At 38.2% G+C, this 25,275-nt stretch overlaps 1 protein-coding gene and 1 long non-coding RNA gene across 3 annotated transcripts in view; both read right to left on the reverse strand.

The window, feature by feature from the left end:
- gli1 (GLI family zinc finger 1) overlaps positions 1–16,313 on the reverse strand; it is a 70,270-nt gene extending 53,957 nt beyond the window's left edge. The window contains exon 1 of the mRNA XM_010900956.5: positions 15,953–16,313. The gene's annotated coding sequence lies outside the window, so the exon portion shown is untranslated. The remainder of the gene's footprint in view (positions 1–15,952) is intronic.
- A 4,369-nt stretch (positions 16,314–20,682) lies between these two features.
- LOC109615575 lies at positions 20,683–22,267 on the reverse strand. Of its 2 annotated transcripts, XR_002196574.2 has the most exons (4): positions 21,855–22,267; positions 21,587–21,652; positions 21,275–21,355; positions 20,683–20,824 (listed from the first exon to the last, which is right to left on the reverse strand). It is a non-coding gene; the product is annotated as an uncharacterized LOC109615575 (long non-coding RNA). The 2 variants fall into 2 exon arrangements; XR_002196573.2 differs by lacking the exon at positions 20,683–20,824 and having other exon boundaries at positions 21,130–21,355.
- Positions 22,268–25,275: the final 3,008 nt, after the last annotated feature.

The following is a 25,275-nucleotide window of genomic DNA, read 5'->3' on the forward strand; positions in this document are numbered from 1 at the left end:
TCTAAGTTCATAAATTGCTTGAAGTAATTGTTATACTGTCTATTTCTATTCACACAGCTCTCTAACTCAGGGAGAACGATCGATCTACACTAGCACGAGCACATCTGATTATACTGGTCTCCCCGCTAATGAGATTTGATAGAAATTTGTGAAATAATATTCTAAAGAATGTTGTGTCATAGAGAAAAATACAAAGTTTGGGAACCCCAATCAATTGTGGTACATAACAAATACATTTTGTGTGATAAATGTCAGTGGCGGGTTTTAAAGTTAACTTTTTCTAACGTCTCCACAGACGCCCATAGGCTGACTGCACAAGCAACGAGATGTTTAGACAGTTGCGTGCATACAGAGGCAAGGTAGTCCACAATTACTTCAACCGATTTATGTAATAAGGTCTGTCTGCAGCCCGCGGCAGGGAAGCTCCGCCCAGGGAATCTCCGCCCATATTGAACAACCTCCCCCTCTTGCAATTTGTTCCTTGGCGGACCACAGGCAAAGAAGCTCCACCCACGCATGCTCCATCAATATAAAACATGCTCCCTCTCTTCCAATCAGTGTTGCCAACTTATCGACTTTTCAGACCCCCTTAAAAATAAAAAAGAATCGACAGAAGAAAGTTAATTTGTAGTTCTAAACAAATTTAGGGTTTCTACTCACTTTTTGTCTCTCCTACAATGTTATTCTTCTCCTACAGGCAGCGTTCATCACATGCAGTTGGTGCAGTTCTCTTAATCCATCCCCTTGTGTGTCACTCAAAATGTTAATTTTTTTTCTAGCCTTTTGATTTTGACTTAAATAGCGCCCCCTTTTTTGATTTGTTCTTAGTTTTTTTGCTCAGGTGATTATTTCTTGTATATGGACAACATTTATAAATACGCATGTATATTCTTTTCCCCAACGAGAGTTTTGTATGTTAAAAAATAATCCATTCATGATGCTGATGGGAAATTATGCAAATTAGGCGATGATGTCATTTAGCGACTGCAAGTGACTTTTAGGACAGCCAATAGCAACTTTCCTTACTGAGGAGTTGGCAACACTGCTTCCAATTCATTCCTCAGGGTGCCTCATTGCATAACGTTTATTTGGACTACATCCTTGTTCTACGGGTCGCAATAACAGCCAAAATGACTCAAAGTATTTTGTTTATATGTCTAATTTACATTGCGATCTTAGATTGTTTATCGACAGCACAGACTGCAAATCCAATGGGCTACATTGGCCCAAATCAGTGATTTCTTCTTATATAATACTAGAGTATACTACTCAACTATTCGCTTCCTCTTTGCATGGTTAGGGAGGTCTATAAAACAATGGTTATTAGGGGTACAGTGGAAAAAATACATGCAAAACAATTTGTTTTTATTTATTATGAACTTATAAAGTTGTAAACAGTGGCTAATTGGCCATAATTCCCTGAACAAAATAAGGCAAATAAAGGTTCGGCTTGTCGTTTGCATTCGTCGCATTTATTTACGAAGCTGCATCGCGTGCTAGGCTACTTCAGTTACTAAGTTACGGCTCCAAGATCCGTCTCTGGGGGGAAACTCGTAGTTACGTGCATCGTTAAAACTAGGCCATATTCATTCGAATCACAGCGTGTACCGAACCAAACTTCCCATACTGAACAGTACGAATGTGTACAGTTACACCCCTAATGGTTATCTATTTTTTAGTATCTGATATTTTATTTGCAATTATTGTGGTTTTTGTGCCTATGTTACTGCACGTCTCTCCTTGTATTCCAATGTCTTTGTTACAATAGGAGTTAATGTCACCTTTCCTGTGACAGTGCATATTTCAGATTTTACCTTCCCCAACTCATGAACCTACCCAAGTCAGAAGAAATGTTTACTAACAATGCCAGGTGTTTTCAGTTTTAATTCCATCACAGAGTTAGGTAAGATTATTCCTTTTATTACCCGTTGGTTTGTTTTGTTTTTTACGTATTTCGTCAAAATACGTATTTCCTCAATCTATATCCATGGTTTTACAGTAAAAAAAAAAGCAAGACATGATGGGATTTTCACTATTTTAGACGCGATAAAATTGTTAGATAAGAACATAGTTTTTAATCTTCTTCAAAGAAATGAACAAGTCGGTACATAACAAGAAAGAAACCAGGTGCTGCAAGCTTTGATGAACCAATTGGAAGAGGGGGAGGGTGTTCTATATGGTCAGAGTTTTCCGGATCTTCCCTGCTGCGGGCCACAGACAGACCCTTCTCGATTTATGAACTTTTTTTATATTTGTTGTTCTTCCCCTTTAAGACACTTTAGCCCTCATACTCAGGAACATCCCTTTTAGACAAAAGAGCCTTTATAATCTGGAAAGTCTGTTGGCATCCCTAGTTAAATCTTGACAATATAAAGATAATTTCATATTGTTTTTGAGTGACTTCACAGTGTCTAATTCATAAATAAATAGTAAAGCTATAAGGAACAAGGGGGTGAGGTGTATGACAACGATTTCACAGCTAAGAGCATCACAGAGTGCCTGGACACGGCTTAGCTGTTGTATACTGGCAATACACAACAGACCCCTTAGATGCCTTATTGCTATTAAAATCTGGTTACCAACTCAGTTAGGGGACTAAAAGTGATGGGATGTCATAACCGTGGTATACGGTCTCATCTGTCATTGCTATAAGCCAATCAGAATTCAGGATTCAAAGAACCCGGTTTAATATGTCGAGTAACTAACATAGAGGTGATGGAAGGGAGTGGATGTGTATGCGTCTGTGTGTGTCAGAGAGAGTGAGAGAGAGAGAGAGAAAGACGAAGAGCTGAAAAAGCTGGTTTAAAGGAGAGACATATAGAAAAAGAAAAAAGGAGAGAGTAAGTGAGTGAGTGAGAGATGCCTGATCTTTCTCATGGTGTACAAAACAAACATTGGGATACTGGCACGAAACACATTAGAGGTAGAATGATCCCTTATCCGATCCAAGACCTTGACTGGGGACTGGGGGATTTCTGTGTGTGTGTGCGCGCACGTTTGTGTGTGTGTGTGTTTTTACTTACTATACCCTAACTCTTTGAGAGTTTGGAAAATCATGTAATTTCTGGATAAAATATTTGCTTTGACTTATGGAAAAGTTCATAGTTATAATATAAACACGTGTCGTTTGGGGAACATATTTAAAAAGGATACATGCAGTTTAAACTAAACTTGTATTGTTGTATGAGTTAACAAGAAGTCTCCAATCTTCACAATAACAAAATAGCTAAAAAAAAACACAGCTTGAAAACAACATAAAATAACCTCAACCTAAAGGTATAATACTATTTTAGGGATAGGTTAAGATTGGGAAGGAAGGGATAAGTGAAAAAACAATCCCTATGGATTTTAAGAATGAAAGAGAGCTATATAAAAAGTGTGTGTGGGGGGGGGGGCATTAACAGAGCATTGGGCAAGAGACACACTGTCAGTCAGACCAAGACGGTTGAGTTGTAAATGCGTTCCAGCAGGAACCATGAAGCTGCAGAGCGAACCGTCTGGAGTCAGTCAGCAACGTTCCCTTTCTCGGACTGCTCCAACCTCTCCCTCTCTCTGCTGCAGCCTGCAGCCCACCCAAGAAGCAGCCCATGGGCGTAAATCTGAGTTTGACTCACTTCGGATTTAAAACAATCTGTGTCGCTAGCGCCTCTCCTTGCCTGTCTTTTCACCCCCCCCCCCTCTCTCATACAATCTCTCTAACTCGACATTCACTCTCGTCGACCCGCTCTCACTTCAGGTTCCTTCCTTTAAAGAGAGAAAAGCTCAGCGGTAATGAGACTGAAGTTACTTCCAATAATATTATTTTTCTAAAGGCATAATTGGGGTTGTCTTACGAGTTGCCGTAAATGAACAGAAAGAGTATTGGTGGTGGTGCGTGTAGCTAAATACGCACAGGCTTATACTTTTTAGCTCTTGTAACCTGAAATCTCAATCTGCTCCATCAGGAAAGTAAATAAACCCAACATCTATATTGTTTTACAGTTGTTCACTTGTGTTTGCTGCAAGAAACGCAATAGGAACAAACATAATATAATACAGAACATGTATTAATCTTATTGGGTTTAGTTGATCATAAAGTCAAACATTTGTGGCTGGTTATCCTGTTTTCCAATTTCCCAAACTCCCTTGCTTACTATAAATATATAAAAAATGACCTTTTTAGTATATATAGAAATGTGGTCAGGGACAGCAGGTGCAGAGTACCATAGGTATAAAAAAACAATCACATCAAAAACAGCATGCAGGATTAAGAGTTAAAAAGTAAAAAGAGAATTGCACTCTCCTTTTTTGATGTTAGATTTTTTTTACACCACTAAAGTAGTTTATGGGCAAAGAGATACAGATTCGAATTGTAATCCATGGTTCAGTTTTCGATTTTTTACAAACTCAAAGAATCAAACCTTGGAGATTCTTGAGCTTGGACTCAAACATTGCATTGATGTAATCTGAACAGACCACAAGTCTATGTAAGACTTTTTTTGGGATGACTGCTTTCAGCATTTACAATCTTAATCACCTTTATTTGCTCAGTTCATTTACACATACCCAGAATTGTACTTGTCGTGTATGTATGCATGCATCTTGTTACTTACAAGATTACCTTTGCCTATACACTATGTCCAGCAAAGTATTGAAGTTGGGGAGTTTTAGAACATTCCATAGGTCCTTTATAAAAATGTATACACACCCGGTACAAAAATGACCAATTGTAATATTTTAAGGCCCACTTATTACAAATGGTTAAGAGATCACAAGATCTATATTTGTCTCAAAGAATACTTGTTTCATACCCAAAAACTGCAGATTAATACCAATACATTCTACTGGTCATAGAGAGAGAATTTATTATTTAATTCCCCTAGTCATAAGTAAATATTTGCACACTTACTGTGCATGTATAACATAACATTTCAAATGTCTTTTTGAATATGTGTTTGTTATTTTGGTTTTCAGTTATTTATTCCTCGTTTCCACTTGGTTTGGTAATGGTAATAAATGCGTCCAATGCCAATAAAGCCTTGAAATTGGATTAAGAGAAAGAGAGAGAAAAGAAGAAAATGAGACAGAGTTTAAAAACAAACAAAGTGTATTGAATGAGTATTCATATCCTTACCAATTCTCTTCTTTATCATATCAAAGTAGCATTTGTCAGGCTGTGAACCTTTAGGAAAATGCATACCAAATTGCTTTCCACAGTAGTTATGAAGTAATACAAATGCATACATTTGGAAAAAAGTACAAACATATACAAGTGTTTCAATATCCCAGTGAGCACCAATCGATCAATAATCAAGAATTGGTAGTTGCATCACATTACCCAGACACAGACTAGAAAAGTCTGTTCCTCAACACTCATTGTTCAAACAAGACTTGAGAGAATAATCACTTTGAAGTCGATACAAGTTGGAGATGCGTAGGGTAATGGTGCACTGATCAATCATATCAAGAGCTCTGCATAAAAGTAGCCTACATTGGAGGGTGGTAAGAAAGAAACTGTTGTTCAAAAAGTGCCATCGGAAAGCATAAGAGTGTCACAGCTGCAATATGAGAAACAGATGAGACCATGATAGAGCTTTTTGGTCAAAACTCAAATCAGTATGAATGCCATGAACAAAACCCTGCCATGCCTCAACACACACCATCCCTAGAGTGAAGTAGGGTGGTGGCAACATCATGCTGTGTGGCTGTTTGCCATCAGCAGGACTGTTCATCTTGTCAAAACTGAAGGAAGAATGAACAAAGCAAAATACAGGAATAAACTGCAAGAGAACCTGCTTTAGTCCAATAAAACCTGATGCCTGTGATATAATTCACTTTTCAGAGGGTTAATCCCAAGCAGAAGGCCAAAGCAATATTACAGTGGTGTAAAAACAAAAAGGTGAATGTCCGTCAGTGGACTAGTCAACATCTTGATCTCATTCCTACTGAGAATTTAGAAAATGCGGTCCACAAGCAAACTAGACGAACAACTTGGAGCTAATCTTCCAAGACAAATGGGTCAAAATACATATGCAAGAAACCCATTTCTGTCAATGTATAATAATTTATTTTGAGTGTCAGTGTTTTTAGATAAAATATCAAATAGACTGCAATTTCAATGTACCATTTTAATTCAATAAAATGAAAGAACTAGTCAGGGATTTGAATACTTTTGCCATGCACTAATTTAAATATACATACGTATATATAAAGAGAGAAAGAAGAGAAACAGAAAGAGAGAGGAAGGCGGAGAGACAGAGACCAAACCGAGAGCAAGAGACAGACTTGAGTTAAAAAGGACAAAGATCTAAAGAGAAAAAGGTAGGACACACACAGTATGAGAAAGGACAGAGTTTTCTCCTTTATCTTCTGTCATTTCTGTGTGGGTATGGGACTAGTCTGTTTAGGAATCAGGACTTCTGCCAGCCAACTCCCACTTTGATCTGGATCATTATCTCTGAACTGTGATCGCTGAATGGTTGCCCATTAACACACGCAATGTGCTAACCGTCGTACCGAGGCTAAAGAGTGTGTTTTGTGTCCATGTAGGTTTGTTTGTGTGGGCACATGAGTGCAAAGCTGGAAGTAATTGTTTCAGCCATAAAATATAATAGCTTATCACATAAACACTGTTGACATTGGCTGTGTATTAACTTTTCGACTGAATTGAATGGAGTTTAACTGGGGGAGGTTGTTAACCCTGGGGTGTTGTTACCACACATCACCATGTGTGTTGGTGGCCCTGGGAATGGAACCCGTCATTTTGGCACTGCAAGTTCACCACTTTATCCACTAAGTCGCAAAAGACCAAATTCTCATTCATAACGTTTACAGAAAAGAGGGGGAGGAGAGAGAACATCAGAACTTAGGAGTCTTCTGATGATGGAACCCAAATGGACTGTGGCCATGGCAACCAGAAGAAATAATAAACACTGACACCTCTTCTCTTTCTGTCTGCAGAGAGGACAACATGGCCGGAGTCATCAACAGCATTTCGTAAGAAAGCACACACACAGTTTTAAAGATGTAGCTAGTGCTCATTGATGCGATCACACAGCAACTAATCAAACCCAAATCAATGCATCCATTGTATTCTACGAAGATGCATTCATTCAAGTGCTGTATAACCTTTACAGCCACCCATTCTTTAAATGGACTAGGAAAATGAAGCGAGGCACCTTTGGCAGCACTTACAAAAATGAGTTAATCTGGATAAGACTCTCCCAACTTTGCACATATGGACACAGCAATGTTTTCCCCTTCTTTTAAATTAGTAAAATCTCAAATTTGATAGGGACTTTTACAATTTGATGCTCTTTCTGGATATTCTCATTGTGATCGAGGTCTTGGCTTTGACTGGGCATTTCCAAGACATTGACCTTTTGATTTTAAGACATTCCAGTGTGGCTTTGGATAAAGGATTTGGGTCATTGTCCCAGGTCTCTTGCAGAAGTCAGCAGATTTCTTCCATTTGTCTGTACTTGCTGCATACATTTTGCAGTCTTCACAAGCTTTCCAAACCCAGACACAGAGAAGCATCCCCAATGCATGATGCTGCCACCACCATGCTTCACGGTAGGGATGATGTTCTCGGGATGATGTGTGGTGTTAGGTTTGTGCCAAACAAAGTTGAGTTGAAGTGAAAAAGTTATATTCTGGTCTAATCAGACCAAAAAAGTGTCTTCCACGTGGTCTCTGAGCCTCCTACATTCCTTCTGCCAAATTCTAGCTGAGATTTGGTTGGTGTGAGTTGTTTCCTTCTTGCCATTCTCACATAAAGACCACTTTTGTGAAGCACCCGGGCTATTGTTGCAGTATGTAGTGCCTACCAGCTCAGACATGGAAGCTATGGATGTAACTTTGAGTTTCAATAGGCTTCTTGGTGGCCTCCCTGACTACTTAATCTGTTTTTGAGGATAGCTTGTTCCAGATTCACAGTTATGCCTTATTCACTCCATTTCTTAATAATGGACTTTACAATGCTCTGTGGGATATTCAATGCCTTAGAAATATTATTGAAATACTCCTGATTGGTGCTTTTGAAGAACCTTAATTCCGGATTTGCATTGAATTAATTATGCAGATTTCATTTTTCACTTTGACAGTATGGACGTTTTTGTGATGATCAGTGAAGATAACCTCTGATAAAAATCTCAGATTTTATGTTGTAACACAATAACATGGAAAAGCCCAGGGTGTTGAATACTTTTGAGAGCCACTGTAATCTCTGTCTTTCATGTGTAGCTCTTATTGCCTCTAGCATGATGTTGGATGGTAAAACAGACTATAGCATCAACCTGATCAGCCAACAGTCTCAAAAATCAAGTCAATGCATGTTGTGATCTAAAGGGAATACATCCAAATGGCTGTCTCCACTCCTTTTATTATACATGCAAAGCATTTTGCATACATTTAGTTTTTGTACTATCCTTTTGTGCCATTCATTACATTAAAACATAGGGTTTCCCTCAGCTTGTGTCCTGGCTGGCTACTTGACCCCCTTTTCACAAGACTATCATTTCATCCACTAGACTCACATTTCATTCACTAGACAACTATTTCCACTGACTATCATTTAATTTCACAATTCACTTAAAGTTTGCCCTGTTGGCTTTCAGACTTCCCATCTAAGGTTTGACCTCCCATCAGCAGGCCAAAACAGGCTACATCCCTCAACAGATCTTTATGCTGAGCAAGGGTTCGGGTAAGACTGAACATTAAATAATTGTGTGGATATACTAACCTCCTTTTAGAATTCTCATGTGCATCCTGTGGGTCAGTACCATGATCTCATTGTGATGGGCCAAGTTAACACAACAGGGAAACTGTGCCAATGCGACTCCGTTAAGTGTGTGTGTGTCCCCTCACCCGGTCCCCATTAAAATGTGCTTCATTTCTAATATCTACCACATGAGATGTCAGCAGCCTCTCTCTTTCACTGCTCTCTCTCTTTCTCTCTGTATGTCTCCCAGTCCGCCACCCTCATTCAAAGGCTTAGGGGATCAGAGCAAGAAAGAGAGGAGAATCCAGTTGGTTTGTCACTGTCAGCAGCCGTGGTCTCTCTCTCTCTTTCTCTCTCTGCTCTCTCTCATGCAACCCCTCTCTCTGTCTTTTACACTCTTTTCTGTCTCTCTCTCTCTTCAGACTCTCTCCCTATTTCTCTCCTATTTCTTTTTCTCCCCCATTATGCCCTCCCCCTCTCACAACCAAACTACCACACCACACATTCCTTTGACACATTGTCCTACACTCACACATGTGCATGCCAAACATAACGTACACAAACGCAAACACATACACAAGCAACACCCCAGGTCTCTTATACACACACACACACACACACACACACACACACACACACACACACACACACACACTAACGTACCTAGTTGAATGGGGACAACAAAACATATTCCCCAATTTCCAATCCTAACCAACATTTTTATGTTTACACTGAAACACATAAGAGAAACATTTTTCAAAATGGAAATGTTATGAACCCTAAAAGAAATTCCAGTTGCATAGGCAATTTAAATGAAACTGGGATCCAGTTGATATTCATCACAACCTAATGAGCACAGAAGTATTTTTTATTAACACAAAAAAGACACAAAACTCTAAACACATTGACCAGTCTTTGCCATAAAGGCCTGAAGCTCCTTCAAAGTTGCAATTGGTTTCTTGGTTGCCTCTCTGATCAGTTTTTGACCTTGCCCAGTCCTGATCTATGCAGGGTTTTGGTGGTGCCATACGCCTTCCAGCTCTTAATAACGGTGTTAACTGTGCCTCTGAATTTTTTTATATATCCATCCGACTTGCGCTTTTCCACAACTTTATCTCGTAGATCTTTTGAAAGTACCTTTCTGCCCATAGCGGATTCTTTGCTTTGAATTGCACTACAGTGCAGTGGAGTTCTCTATGACCAGTTAGCTTGATTTGTGATCTGGAAGGTGGTTGGTTATACCTCAGCAGGTTTGCAATTGTAATTCTAAGGGGGAGCGGGGTTGTTCACTTATCCAAATAGGATATTTTACTCATTTAAAAATCACTTTGATATTGTAGGTTTCTGTGTGTAAATAAAGTCATGTTTTCATTTCAGGCTGTAAGGCAAGAAAATTTGAAGATTTTGAAAGATTTCCTTTGGATATTCACGCGCTTCAGTGACATTCTGTATTGGTCAACTTCAGTTAAATAATGTTAATATAAAACATGTATATTGTAATATCTTTACTTGCCATTAATGGTACAAATATAACAGTCTCAATAAATGTCTCATACACATACGAGTTAACCCTGTAGTTACTATTTATATGGCCATAGTGTAAAGATTGATTGTAATAACTTTTCATGAGATAAGGTTTCAACTTTTAATGCAAGTACTTAATGTTATGTCATTTATTTAATGTTATGAGAGTCTTAGTACATTTTGCAAGTGAAACTTGTTTTGTTCAAACAGTGCTGTTCTTTGGGACCTGCGTGTTAATGGTTTTGAAAATGTAATATTCTGCATGGACAAAAGTGCTTAAGCAGTTGAGAAAAACTGTGTAAGTACATGCCATTTATACTATAATTATATTATACACATAAAAAGTAAGTAAACATATCATAACAGCACCGGCTGTATTGTATTTCTCCCTAAAATTATGTTACTAAAAATGACCAATGTAGAATGTCAGCATGAATATCCAGATACCTTTTTCTATTTTGTCCATTACAAATTTCTGACAACATGGTCCATATATGAGGCAAGAATTTAAACAAAAACTATAGTTCTTTGTATTCCACTTTGAGCTACTCCAACAGCACAACCCCCTTCCATTCCCTTGCTTGGCCCATTCCTGCTAATAGCAATTCAAATGTGACCTCATTAATGCATGAATATGGATTGATTTCTTATTGAACAATTGTGCAAAGTTGTTTGGCATATTACAGGTAGATGAGATTCACATTCAAGGAAGTAGTTTGTATTAGCTTTGACCAAATGTTTTTATTTTTATTTACTCAACTGAGTTTTGCCTTTTTTGTAGTGTTGTGTTTACTGTAAGGTAAAATGTGCTTAGCGTTGGCATTTAACTGTTGTCTAACTGTTGTTCAGAAAATAAGAGCATGGTTGTGCTCATTAGGATATTACTGAGCTCAACCTGATCCCGGTTTCATTAATATTATATTTGCAATTGAGATATACTGTAATTAATCAATAAACGTAATGTGTTCCAGAATTTCACCTAGGAATTTTCCACTTTGCAGGTTATAGACAGTTAATCATCAGAAGTGAACAGAAAATACCATTCCATTCATTCTGAGGGGTCTTTGCACTGTATATTCACCAACACCTGAAATTGAGCCCAAGAAGAGAAAAGTATGTGTTTTTAGAAAGGTATAGGGTTATAGTTATAAGAAATATACTTGTTTTTACAGCATCCTGTATCTGATCTGGGACAGAGACTTTCACATACTTCTCAGGCAATATTTACATTGCCTGAGAAGATAATTACATTATCTTGAATTCCTCTTCCTGTCTGGATTTCTTTAAACCTATACTGTACGTTTGTTTTCAACAACCATGTCCACAACTTAGTTCTTGGGCCACAGAAATGATGCATGGTCACCACCATCAACTGATGTCTCTCAATTCTACAAAAACTGTAAACATTTGTTCACTGCTGAGACAAACAACTTCCTTGAATGTGAACCAATTCTGCTACAAAAACTGTACAAAATATCTTTGCATAATTTTTGTTTAAAAGGCAATCCGTCCTTGTTAATTCATAAAATATGTTGACATTTTGCAACAACTGACTAAGTAAAAGGATAAAGAGAACGAACACAACCCATGCTTTGATAATAGTTGACCTGCCTTTTATGGTACATAATATAAAATAATTATATAGTATCAAAAAATGTAACATTCAATCATAAAAGGTGGTTAACCATGCTAGGGTATTTTGATGGTTCTAGTTAGTACTTATTGTGACATTGTGTAATGATTGATTGAAATACCTTTTCACAAGTTGTATGTTTTGATGCAACTAGTTGACTTTGTCATGTACTTCATGCTAAGGGTCCTAGAGCATTTTATAAATAGATATTGGCATTTTGGCCATTTGTGTTTCAGTTTTGGTCTGCGCGTTAACTGTTTGAAAAAACAAATCCTGGTTGGACAGATGTTTTTTTTTAGGTATAGCGATTCAGAAAAACTGTAATCATATATTCCTTTTGACCACAGTTTAGGGACATTCACGTATATAGTAAAACCTGTGCTCTCAACAATCTTGAGGTTTCTCTAGTCTAAGCTCTTTGTTATTATGATTTAAGGAACAAGGCTTATTCAGTGTTGTATGATGGTGTTACAACTCTGAATAAGAAAGAAAAAATTATACTTCATTAGGCATTGATTGAAAAAGTTTTCTCAACTGACAGGTTAAATTACAAAGGGTTTGGGAGTTTGGGAAAGAGGAATATAACTTCCTAAATAATATAACTTCTTGAATTAAAGGAAAATGTAATTTAATTTCTCAAGCTCGGTCTAAAATATTCAATTGAACCAGCCACCACTGAAAAAACGTTTTACAGATATTTCCCATGACTACGACATTTCCCATTCCATTCTGTGTGGCCCGCGGCTGAAGCCTTTCAACCTTTCAAAATGCCTAATGCCTTTGGCCTCTTGTGTCAACCAACTACTTAGTAAAGCCAGTGCTCTTCCCCCACACCTCCTTCTGATGCCGACTCACAACACAATTTGTGCCATCAAGGATACATAAATGAAAGAGCTTTTTAAAGAGATTCAAATGGTCCTTGTACATGAGTAGGTATTCAAAGAATGTAACTGAACTTGGGTCTTTATAAGCAAAATAATGTTTGATTTACTGACAGGAGGCATTGGCAGACATCGGGAAATTACACAGGGAGCTACAGGGAGAGTGGATACAAGGTTTGAAGTGAGGAACAGACTGAGCAACAAAAACGCTACAGGGAACAACGTTTGAACGTCAAACAACAGCGACAAGAGGCTTGACAGAAGTAAAACTCACCATATATTCCTTTATTTTAAGAAAAGGAGATGCAAGGTGTGAGGAAAAAGGTAGAGTTGCAGGGATCCGAAGGGAAAGAAAAGAGCCCAAGACACTCGAAGGATTGTGTTTGTATGCACTAGCATGTGCATGCATGCCTCCGTGTGTTTCCGAGACGGAGTCCAACCATGCTCACATGCATGTAGGTCTACCTGTGTGTGTTTCCGAGGAGTCCAACCATGCTCACATGCATGTAGGTCTACCTGTGTGTGTTTCCGAGAAGGAGTCCAACCATGCTCACATGCATGTAGGTCTACCTGTGTGTGTTTCCGAGGAGTCCAACCATGCTCACATGCATGTAGGTCTACCTGTGTGTATTTCCGAGGAGTCCAACCATGCTCACATGCATGTAGGTCTACCTGTGTGTGTGTGTGTGTGTCCACAGCTTAGTCCATGGCTCCCTGTCACCCACAGCGGTAGGGTAGCTGCTGCCGCCCTGCTCTGAGAGGGCCTATGTGCCAGGGACAGACAGCTGCTATTACAGCCTGATTCTTTCAGGTTCACAGGGCGTGAAAGGGCCTGATTGAGGGTCTCTGATCCCAGCGAGGGTGGTCTCTCTCTCTCGCTCTCTCTTAGAAATGGGAGGGGGAATGGGACCAGCACCGGGAGACACGTGACATGCTCCACGCTGAGCGGACCAAAATGGAATCTGCTGGACAAAAACACACCACTTGTTGCTGCCTGCCTGGCATTGGTCTGGCATGGTCTGCTAATATCTGGAATGAGACGTGGGTGTTCTCTGCAATGTTATCTGACCAAATTGAAAAATAGCATGTTCTTCTACACCTTTGTTTAGATGTTCGATTTGAGTATTCATATCAGTTGGGTTTAGGAAGGCTGCAGGGTGACTTCCAGGGTAAAATAAAATTCCCAGGGTTCAGGCATTCAAAAGCTATTTTGACTATCGGATAGTATTAAATGCATAGAAATAACAATAAAACATTCAAGTCAGTGGATTCGGTTGGTAAATTGTATTTTTCTGGGATCCTTTTTTTATGCTTTTAATGTTATCGGATAGGTCAAAAGTCATAGATAACTTCTCAAAAAAGTGACTTAGAATACATCTGTCTCCGCTATATGTTCCCTGGTTAAACAAAATCACTACTTCCCTTTCTTTACATAACATTCATTCTCATATAATCTGAATTTATAATCAAACAGTTTGCTATAATAACAATAAAACATTAACAACACTGCCTATCAATCATATGTTTTAAAATAATAATATAATCTTAACAGAGCCATCTGGTTAAATAAAGTTTAAATTAATATATTCTTAGATAAATTAGAAAAGTGACTCATCAGTTTTAAAACCGTACAAGCGCTCTTCTCTGAGAAACAGTTAGCATAAGAGAGTACGAAGGCTCCTTCCAGTATGATTTATTTGTTGAAACACTGTCTTACATGGATCCTGTTGGCCGTGACACAGAACCCTCACTCCGAGAAAGACTGTGGGGGAGATGGAAGATCCCCTGCAGAGGTTTTCACACCAACCAGACCACAGACCATTCCCAAGTGCAACTCTCTATTTTCCCCTTCTATCTCCTCTTTTCTCCTCACCTTGCTGCTCTCGATCTCAAACCAGATCAGCAATAAAGACCCATTTTGTTCCATAAGGTCAGGAGATTGTTCTTGTCAGGTCATGGGGTCAGGACAACCTCCTGGACATTCTGTATATGCAGGTTTTATGTGTGACCGAACCAGGAAAACATCTCGGCCCTATTTGTAGTTGTGAAGTGTTGATTACCATACAAAAGTCTTTTGGCTGTCCTCCTTGTCAATAAAGGATGAAAAGGTGTTTGCCTGTTGAGTTCAGTCTTCTGTTGACAAACCCTCAACCTCAGTAGAATGTTGTCAAACCACCATAATTTGACCACATTAGCAGATCAAATCTGAAAATCTCTAAGAGTAATTACTGAGATTAACAAGATGTATGTAGGATTTCAGAGTTCTATGTAAAGGGCCCACACATGTCAGCTTGGACATTAAATGTATTTTTTCCCACCTCTCAGGATACTTTCCATTTGAAAATAAAACATTTACTGGGCACTCTCTAACTTTTCCCTCATTCACCTTTAATACAGTGGCAAGCAATAATAATGATGTCGTTTTGCAGTGGTGGTGGGTGTCCTGACAGATCCCATTTGGAAAAGATATTGGCACCTCAAGTATTTCAGGTTACAAGAAACAGCTGTTCTCATGTGCCCCTACGACCCTCGGTGGAATTCTATAGCCTAACACCGGTATGAAGACACACACGACGAGGCCGGTGGCTTTTTAGTCTGTTTGGCTGTGGCACTGTACGAGGAGAGTAAACCCATAGTAGCATATGTAGATGTGGTGGCGTTTCGAGGGGACAAGTAATTCAAAAACGCTGGCAGACGTAATTATGTGTTGCTTTACGCTTGTGTCACTGCGTCTTGGGCACGAAAACCAACATCTATGCGCAAAAGGCAAATGCCAAGACATGCCCTGATTCTTGAAAAGCAATTTTCAACAATCAAAAGTTATTTACAAGCCAAAAATAAGGTTGGGGATATCCAGCTAAGTTAAAGTAATTTTTCCTTCATCTAAATGTAAGATTCATTAAATATGTTTGATATATCTGAGATGTTCTCAGCTGACAGCAAACATTTTAATCAACAAATGTAAATAACTAAAGACATAGAACTTGCCATTTTGACTGACTGTTATCGCACGCCACACTATTCCCAAAACAAGGCCTATCCAATTAGAACGCCATCAACCGACGTGAGGACAATTTGGCAATAGTCATAGTGTAGCCTACTGAACGTTACCTAAATACGTGAGAACAAATGCCCTTGTAACACCACATTTCATTCTAAATCACTCAGAATCTTGATGCCATAGAATACAAAGTAAATGGATTAATGCAATACCTTAAATGAAACGTTGAAGAAGTCTGCATCAGTTTGCTGATTTCATACCAAGGCTTTGGAACTTTTGGAAGCTCAGGGCTAGAGCGTCCCGCTGGGGGTTCGAGAATTTCCAATAAAGCTCCCTCTCTCTGCTTTCTGGCAGATACAGATGGTGCTGCCGGAATTCTCCTTTCTTTCTCTTCTGTCTTTACGTTGTTCAGTTAACGTCTTTATCCACTTTTTATTAGTTTCTTCCCATGATTTTCTTTATTCACGAAGTCAGTGTGCAGGATAACACTAAACAAACCCCATTTTCGGTAACCAAACTCCCGAAAGCCCGAAGTTGGTTGCACAGTCAATGGGGGAATGCAAGACCTCTCCTCCCCACTCCCTCCCTCCTTTCTCGAAGTCTGTGGACCACCCCGAAACAGGAAGTTCACTTTTTGTTTTTCTTGAAAAAAGACCATGCTGGCTTCTTGGAGTTTTGTTAGTGGAATAACATCGTTTCTTCCACTAGCTAAAACCCATGTAATGCAAGCGAACAAAATAAACAACATATTGTAGAGGTTAATAATCAAATTATTATAATTATTAAACGTTTTAATATTTCAATAGAACTCGGTGTTCACTATCATATTCACTAAATTATTTTTAAGCGTTTATTGTTTTATCATGAACATGTAAAAGTTATACGCGATCTCATTTAGCGTTTATTCATAACATTTGTTGAGAAATTCTACTTTTTCTTTCTTGGGCATGCAGCGTGTGTGGCTCTAGGGATGCTGAATGTTATGCTTTACTGGAAACCAAGGTACACCACAAAACATGGACTGGAGTGAAACCACGAAGTCTCAGGAAGGGTTCAAGTAGGTTTGGAGTGCAATGGGGCTGACACAAAAGGCACGTGGCACAATATTGGCTGCAATAGTGTATCCTGTACACAACATAAAATACTGAAAAATGTGCAGTAGCGTCAATGTTAAAAATAACTACACAGTGAGTGAATGTAATCGTGCACTAGAGTACGCTAGGGTACTTTGGTAACGCTTCACATCCAGTTATTTCGCATCCCCGTAACAGTGTTTAATATCACATTACAAGACATACAAAAAAAGTCCCAGAACAATACTGACAGTAAAATGTGTCAGTACAGTACATACACACACACACACACACTTTTTTTTTTTTAGCATTTTTATTTGACATTCATAACATTTGTAAACAGTACCTATCAAACGTTTGGACATGCCTACTCATTTAAAAACTATTTTCCACATTGTAGAATAATAGTGAAAACTTCAAAAGTATGAAATAACACATACTGAATCATGCAGTAACCAATGCGTATTAAACAAATCAAAATACATTTATATTTTAGATTCTTCAAAGTAGCCACCCTTTGTCTTGATGACAGCTTTGCACACACTTGGCACTTGAAATGCTTTTCCAACAGTCTTGAAGGAGTTCCCACATATGCTGAGAACTTGTTGGCTGCTTTTCCTTCACTCTGCAGCCCAACTCATCCTAAACCATCTCACTTGGGTTGAGATCGGATGATTGTTGAGGCCAGGTCATCTGATGCAGCACAATCATTCTCCTTCTTAGTTAAATAGTCCTTACACAGCCATGGGTTGTGTTTTGGGTTGTCTTGTTGAAAAACAAATGATAGTCCCACTAAGCCAGATGGGATGGCAAATTGCTTGATCTTCTTGAAGTTTTTTGAATTCACTGACCTTCATGTCTTTACGTTAATGATAGACTGCTTATTTGAGCTGTCCTTGCCATAATATGGTCTACTACAGTACTAACATAATGTTGGGCTTCTGTATACCAACCCTACCTTGTCACAACATAAAGGATGGCTCAAACTGGCTTAAACACATTATGGGAAGACATTTCTCAAATCTACTTTTAACAAGGCACACCTGTTAATTCATATGTTTTCCAGGTGACTACCTCATGAAGCTGAGAATGCAAACAATGTGCAAAGTTGTCATCAAGGAAAAGAGTGGCTACTTTAAAGTATCTACGATATTAAATTAATTTTGATCTCTTTAACACTTTTTTGCTTGAGCTAGTTGGGAGGGTTATTATTTGTAATTTACGTTATATGTTTATCTTGACATCTGGATATTAATAGTGACCATGTCAATGTTTAGGCCTATTAGGATTAACACACTCAGTTGAATCAAGCCTGATGGACATCTACAGCCATTACTGGGCCTGGCATAGCAACACAGAGCCCACTAAGCCCACTCATCTGGTTTAGCTATGTGTTGAGATATGTTTCAGAACAAACTGCCTGTGATTGTTGTCCTCCACGATGAGATTGGGTTCTGTACACACCACCCATGATATAATGTATCAAATACCTATTAAATTTGATATTTTCACCATGTACATTTTCACCACTTTTGTAATTTAGGAAAAGCTTTATATTGTACAATGAAATTATTTAGTCAATGCTCTAATCTAGACCGACTTCAAGTAATGAGTGTATGTATTTCACACTTTTTTCCCTGGCTTCCTGTGGGAATTTAACCCACAACCATGGCGATGCAAGCACCTTGGTCTACCATGACTTATGTGTGTTGAAGTGTGCTACTGAAAAGGGGACATAAAGAGGGAAGATACTGCTGCTCATTGACTTGCATTGGATTTGCTTAATCTACTGTGTATTCTATTCTATGGGGGAATATGTGTGAATTCCTTTAGATATTGTTTTTATACACAGTATATTGGTCCAGAAAATTTTTAAGAAAACATTCAGATGAAATAAGAATTAATTTGCTTATACTGCATTATTCTAGGTGTGTTTGTGTGTAGAAAAGAGTGTGAGGATTTCTTAATTATTATTGTAAGTATTATTATTCAAAATTATATGTATGTCCAGACATGTTCCAACCATTATGTAGACCGCAATAAGATCTGACCAAGAGGCAAAAGAGATTTTATTTTGTTTACTATTGACTTGCGTATAATTCCCTTACACTGCACACATGTACATTATGTATATGTATATATATATATTTAGAAAGGCACACATGTCTAAATAAGGTCCCACACTTCACAGTGCAAAATCAAAGCCATGAATTCCAAGAAACTCTCTGTTGACCTCTGCTAAAGCACTGAGCGTTCCCAGGAGCACAGTTGGCTCCATCATTGGGAAATGGCAGAAGTTTGGAGAGGTTCGGATCCAGGTATCCACCAATAATTTTCCTATAGTTGGCTGTCCTTGATAACAGCAAAAACGTCCTCTATCTTACTGGTAAAATAAAATTAAAAATGTGTTTCTTACAAAGATTTTAAAAACTTTCATTGTAGACAAATTTTTTCACCCAGATTTGTCAGTCAGTAAGCTCAGAAAACAAATGTGCTAAAGGAAACTATACATTTCTGTTCTGGACTTGAGTTACAAATAATTTATGCAAAACCTTCATGTTATTAAATACACATAGAACACCCACACAAAATAAAAAATATTCTTTGACATTGTTTGAATCATTTATTACCTATGTTGAAAATACTTTTCAGAATATATATATATATATATATATAAATAAGAGAGAGAGAAAGAGAGTTGTACTTATTTTAATTAGCAACGATTAATAAAACAGGTTTTGCATAAATTATTTGTAAAGTCCAGAACAGAAATGTGTAGTTTCCTTTGGCACATTTGTTTTCTGAGCTTACTGACTGACTAATCTGGGTTTTTAAAATCTTTGTAAGAAATGTTATTTTATTTTATAAACATTAGTAAATATAAGTTGGCATGGGATGGAGTCGAAAGGAAAGTTCCAGTTGTTCATTCATAAGTCCATCAAAGCTCATAGAGAGCTTACAGCATTAGACAGATTAGCACATCAACCAAGCCCATGTAGTGCAGCCAGTCAAACCTAGGCCAATATGCCAGGCCCTGGATAACTATTCATAGAGGTGAGAGAAAAGGAGAAATTGTACCAAAGCCCATCACTTTTCCTCATTGGAACTTAGTCAAATCAATTTAGACAATCACAAAGCTTAGCACCTTCTACTTTGGCTGAAGGTTAGTGGGGTGACAAGTTATAAAATCCAAAATGGCATGGCAGAAACAAAAATGCTGTACTTTATTAGATTTTAGTCATTTTGCAGATGCTCTAATCTACAGCACATAACCGTTAGTGCATGCACCTTTTTCTTTCCTTCCCCAAAAAGTTGAAAAGGAAGGTTTTGATTGAGCAAGAGAAGGGTTAAAATTAAGAGACCACTGCAAATTGAACGCTTCTGTTCCTCACTCAAAACTTTTCAACTTTTTTGGAAAGGATAGAGAAATATACCATGGTCTTTTCCTTTAAACTGTTCATATTCTAAAGGGCTCGTCCGGGATATATTAATATGTATAATATATCTGTGTGATCAACACCTCTTTTCAAAATAATCTGTTTTCCATTCACCATCACCAGAGGGCACTGTCACACAGGTAAAAAAACAGAAAATAAAAATATATTCAACTTTAAGACTTCCAGACATGCTTATTATTAACAATTATCAAAAGACTATATATGTCTACTGTAGACTCTAATAATCATGTGTTGCAATTGTCTACACCTTATAATGACTATTATTATTGTTATTTTTTTTAAGTAACGTACTCTTTTTCCTCAAATGTTTAAGATTTGAGGATATTGTAAATATTGAAATGTCAACCCTGAAAATTTAAATATTGAAATGCCCAATAACTGCTGCTTATTCGGATTTCTCACTTCCTTTCAGAATATCTGTGTCGAAAGTCCTGTACATCTGTTTATTTCCCCGGTTCTATCAGGACTCAGCTGGATATTTAGATATTGGTTCAGAGGTCACCTCAGTTGATGCAAGAACATATTCCGGTTGTTGCACACAGGTTGTGGTACCCTGTGGGGAAATAACCAACCACGTGGACAATGGGTCACTTCCAACCACCACACATGATGTCAAATGATGCAAGGAAAGTCATAAACCTTCCTAGCTGTAAAAAACAACATAATCAGATATAGATACCCAATGTTGACATAAAGGCAAAGTTACATCACCGTTGGGCATTTAGCCATGAATTATGTAATTTAGATTTAGATGTGCCCTCCTAATGTATTGGGACAATACATTTGCTATTTTTGTTGATATATGAAAACACAACTAAAAGATTAACGATGAAAAAGTACAGAATATCACAGTTTACGTCTGTTTCAACACTTGCACAACTAAGAATAACAGCACTGTCAGAGTTCCATCCACCATTTTATGTGAGAATATGTATTGGGACATTTGGCTCACAATGACTTCTAATTGATCAGGTGTTTCATGTTGCAATGATTGTTCACATACAAAGGAGCTGTGAGTGGATGGCCTCAGTTCCATCCTTTTCTTTTTGGTTTCTCAAACAGCATGTTGTTTTCTGACTGTTCTCTGTAATATTGAGAATGAACATTAGGGTTTCTAGCTGCAGTCAAATTATTAGCATTTCTTTGCACAAACGTCTGTATTTATAGTTTCTTCTATTTTATTGATAATCATTTTTATTATATTGGTTGTTGAAATACTTGATAATGATAAAGGGAAAATAGAGTTTTAGAAATGTTTGATAGTTCATTTAAAATGAAACATCTAATATACTGTAGGCTACATATGTATCCATACCATTTGTCATGAGAATCCAAAATGAGCTCAGGTGCATGCCAGGAACTTGACTGCAGTTCAAACCACCTGGGGTGGGGTGTAAGAAACCATCAAAAAGCGATGTTATTATCTTAATGTATAATGTTGTTAGGCCTATATTTCTTATACTACATACAGTGCCCTCCATAAGGATTGGGATAGTAAAGTCAACTGCTATTTTTGCTGTACAGTCAAGGCATATTTAAATACAATTAAATGGTGAATATGAAGTTAAAATACAGACTGTCACCTTTAATTTGTGTCTCTGTCGCATCCCCCGCACATCAAGTCTGTCTTGCTCATTCGGAGCACGGAAACCTGTTTGTCATTATTGCCCCCACCAGTGTTCCTCATCACTATCCCCATGTAAGTTCCTCCTTCCCTAGTTCCTCCTTCCATTATTTTTCATACCTCTTCTGTGTTTTCGCGTAGTTTCTGTTACCTTTTAGTTCCTTATTAAAAGTCATCCGTTCTCCCTGGGCCTGTGTCCTGCCTCCTGTTTCAATATTACAGTTTCAACAAATGTGTTTTGTCAAATACGATTAAAAGCACTTTCAGAGTTCTATCCCCCAGTTTTTGGACAAATCAATTTAACGCAAAATAATTATTAAAGCTAGTACCCTAGTGAAAGGCAGAACGGCGCTTTCCGAAACATCGATACAATCGAAAAATTTCTGTCGAGGCTTAAACATTTACTCGGCAGTGACATCTGTAGGTTAGAAAAAATAAGATGTTCAATGTTCATAAAGACGTATTTCGTGATTTTGTGGCGCAACAGTGTGGGGTGTGTACCCAATTAAAATTGAAATTGGAATGTGTAGTTCGTCTCCCACACTTCTCTTGCTTTTCCAGCTTGCTTTTCATTTAACCATCCATTATAATGTTTTGGATCATAAAAACGTCTGGATGAAAAGGGTTTCATAGGATGCGATAAATTGCTTGATCAGCAATAAACGTTAATCAATAAAAAAAATATCGAAAGATCATATGGATTCGACAGCTCATATTCTCGCTCAGAAATCCGTGACGTTAGGGGAGACCAGGGACAGTAATTTCTTTGCAATTTTCCCAAATATCAAAAACCATTTAGGGGAGACCGGGTTGGTTTTCACAGAGCTTATTACAGCCAAACTAGGGGGCACTGTGTATATATTGTTGCACTTCTCATTAGAATATTACAGTGACAACCAACCCTACCCCCTGTGACAACCAACCCCGTGATGGGGTTGCATTGTATTTTGTATATAGTTTATATGATGTTTAGATATATGCACTATTACTTAAGAATTCAAATGTATGATTTATATTTGATTATGGTTATTGTTTATTTTCTTAGATATATTGTTTACGTGTTACTGCCCTGTTTGGCTACTCCTTATTTTGGACAGGTGTTCCTACCTGTTGATTAACGTCTGATCATGGGGGAATCATGATTGGCTTAGGATGATGGTAGCACATAGTTTTTTACCTTTTCTCAACGTACTACATATGTGTTTCATCAAAACTGTGCAAGGGACATTTTTTTTAAATTTAAGTATGTTTAAGTTATGGTCATTATTTCGTTTCTAATAATTCATCAATTTCACTATATTGGACATGTTAGGAGTAATATTCAAGGAAAGGTAAAGCATTAAATGGACCTCACAACTTGTCAAAAATTTACCATTGAATCCCGGTGAAGGAATGGTCAGCGAAACCCTTTTGGATTGCATAGTAAAACGGTCTGTTTCGTATTACGTATGAATATGGACAACAGCTAATTCAGAATTTGGACTTGACATTTGGAGGAATTGTTGTTACTGGTTCACGCTGAACCTCATTCAAAAGTCTGTACTGCTGTGTGCTTCGCACAGTGGCTGCGCCACGGTACATGGAACAGCAGAATGCTGTGCTCATTCATAAAAACCACAGAATGCCTCCTTGTCTAACTCAAGGCTGCAATTGATAAATTTAAAAAAAAAAATTGGACATTGAAGAAATCACCTGTTTGCAATAATGGATGTACTGGAAACTGACATTGACTGTATGGTATTAGAAAAGCTTAAGCAACAGAAAGCCTCTAGAAGAGGTAAACTTGGAGCAATGACAAAATGGAAAAATTATGTTGTACAGCTTATGGTGGATTGTAGAAATATGGAAGAGGTTGGGCAAATTGTCAGTATTGAAATTCCATACCTGTGTAGCAGTTTATTTGAACTCAATGAATCTGTTAAACATCTTTTATCTGCTGAAGAGGCGGAAAAAGAGCAACTTGAATGGTACGAACCCAAATCTGAGGCTACAGGGGAGTTGCTGGCCTCAGTGGAGGAATGGATTGAGGAGGCACGGTCTTGGCATGAATCTGGTCAAAGCCAGAATAATGGTGCGGAGGATGAAATTGAACCAGATGACAGTGCATCAAAGATATCCAAACATAGAAGCATGTTACAGCTTTTAGGAAAATCCAGACAAGCAACTACTGTTAGACTCCAGCTGGAAGAATAACAAGCCATAGACAAGCTATAGAATGTGTAAAAATGTTTGAAAGAAAGAAAGCATTAGCAACAGAAGAGGCTCTCCTCTGGGAAAGAGACTAGAACTTGAAGCTGAATTAGCAGCCACTAGTTCCAAGATGAATGTGTTCAGATAAGACTCTCAGGTAAACCAGTTCAATCAATCAATCAAATGTATTTATAAAGCCTGGTATCCATGCCTGCTGTCCATGTCCAGGAGGATTCTGGACATGGACAGCAACAAGTTTTTCAAGCCTGGTACTCAGGAGGTGTGGGCCTAGACTTCATGTCCTTCTAAGTTCATAAGGTCGGTGATGGAATGAATGACTATTTGGACACTGCAGAACTATCCAGGAGCGCGTTACAGGAACAACCCTACTCCATTTGGATACCCCTTCTCCTGCCAGCTAGGTCCAGTATGAGGAACAGCAGCGACTGTGGTCAAAAGGAGTACTGCTCCTAGAACAGTCTTTCAGGCCACGGCCCACGAGCATAGCACAGTAGAACCACATCGGAGCAACAAAACCAGAAATTAGAACTTCTGATGGCCGACAGCCAGCTGCAAGACCACGTCAACTTTTCTTTGGTAAGAGTAATTCTGCTGAACCAGACATATACAATGGGGAGAACAAGTATTTGATACACTGCCGATTTTGCAGGTTTTCCCACTTACAAAGCATGTAGTCTGTAATTTTTATCATAGGTACTCTTCAACTGTGAGTTGAAGAGTAAAATCCCATTGTATGACTTTTAAGTAATTAATTAGCATTTTATTGCATGACATAAGTATTTGATACATCAGAAAAGAAGAACTTAATATTTGGTACAGAAACCTTTGTTTGCAATTTCAGAGATCATACGTTTCCTGTAGTTCTTGACCAGGTTTACAAACACTGCAGCAGGGATTTTGGCCCACTCTTCCATGCAGACCTTCTCCAGATCCTTCAGGTTTCGGAGCTGTCGCTGGGCAATACGGACCTTCAGCTCCCTCCAAAGATTTTCTATTGGGTTCAGGTCTGGAGACTGGCTAGGCCACTCAAAGACCTTGAAATGCTTCTTACAGAGCCACTCCTTAGTTGCCCTGGCTGTGTGTTTCGGGTTGCTGACATACTGGAAGACCCAGCCACGACCCATTTTCAATGCTCTTACTGAGGGAAGGAGGTTGTTGGCCAAGATCAC

Source organism: Esox lucius, chromosome 17, assembly GCF_011004845.1.
Source record: "Esox lucius isolate fEsoLuc1 chromosome 17, fEsoLuc1.pri, whole genome shotgun sequence".
In the NCBI taxonomy this organism is placed as follows: Eukaryota; Metazoa; Chordata; class Actinopteri; order Esociformes; family Esocidae; genus Esox; species Esox lucius.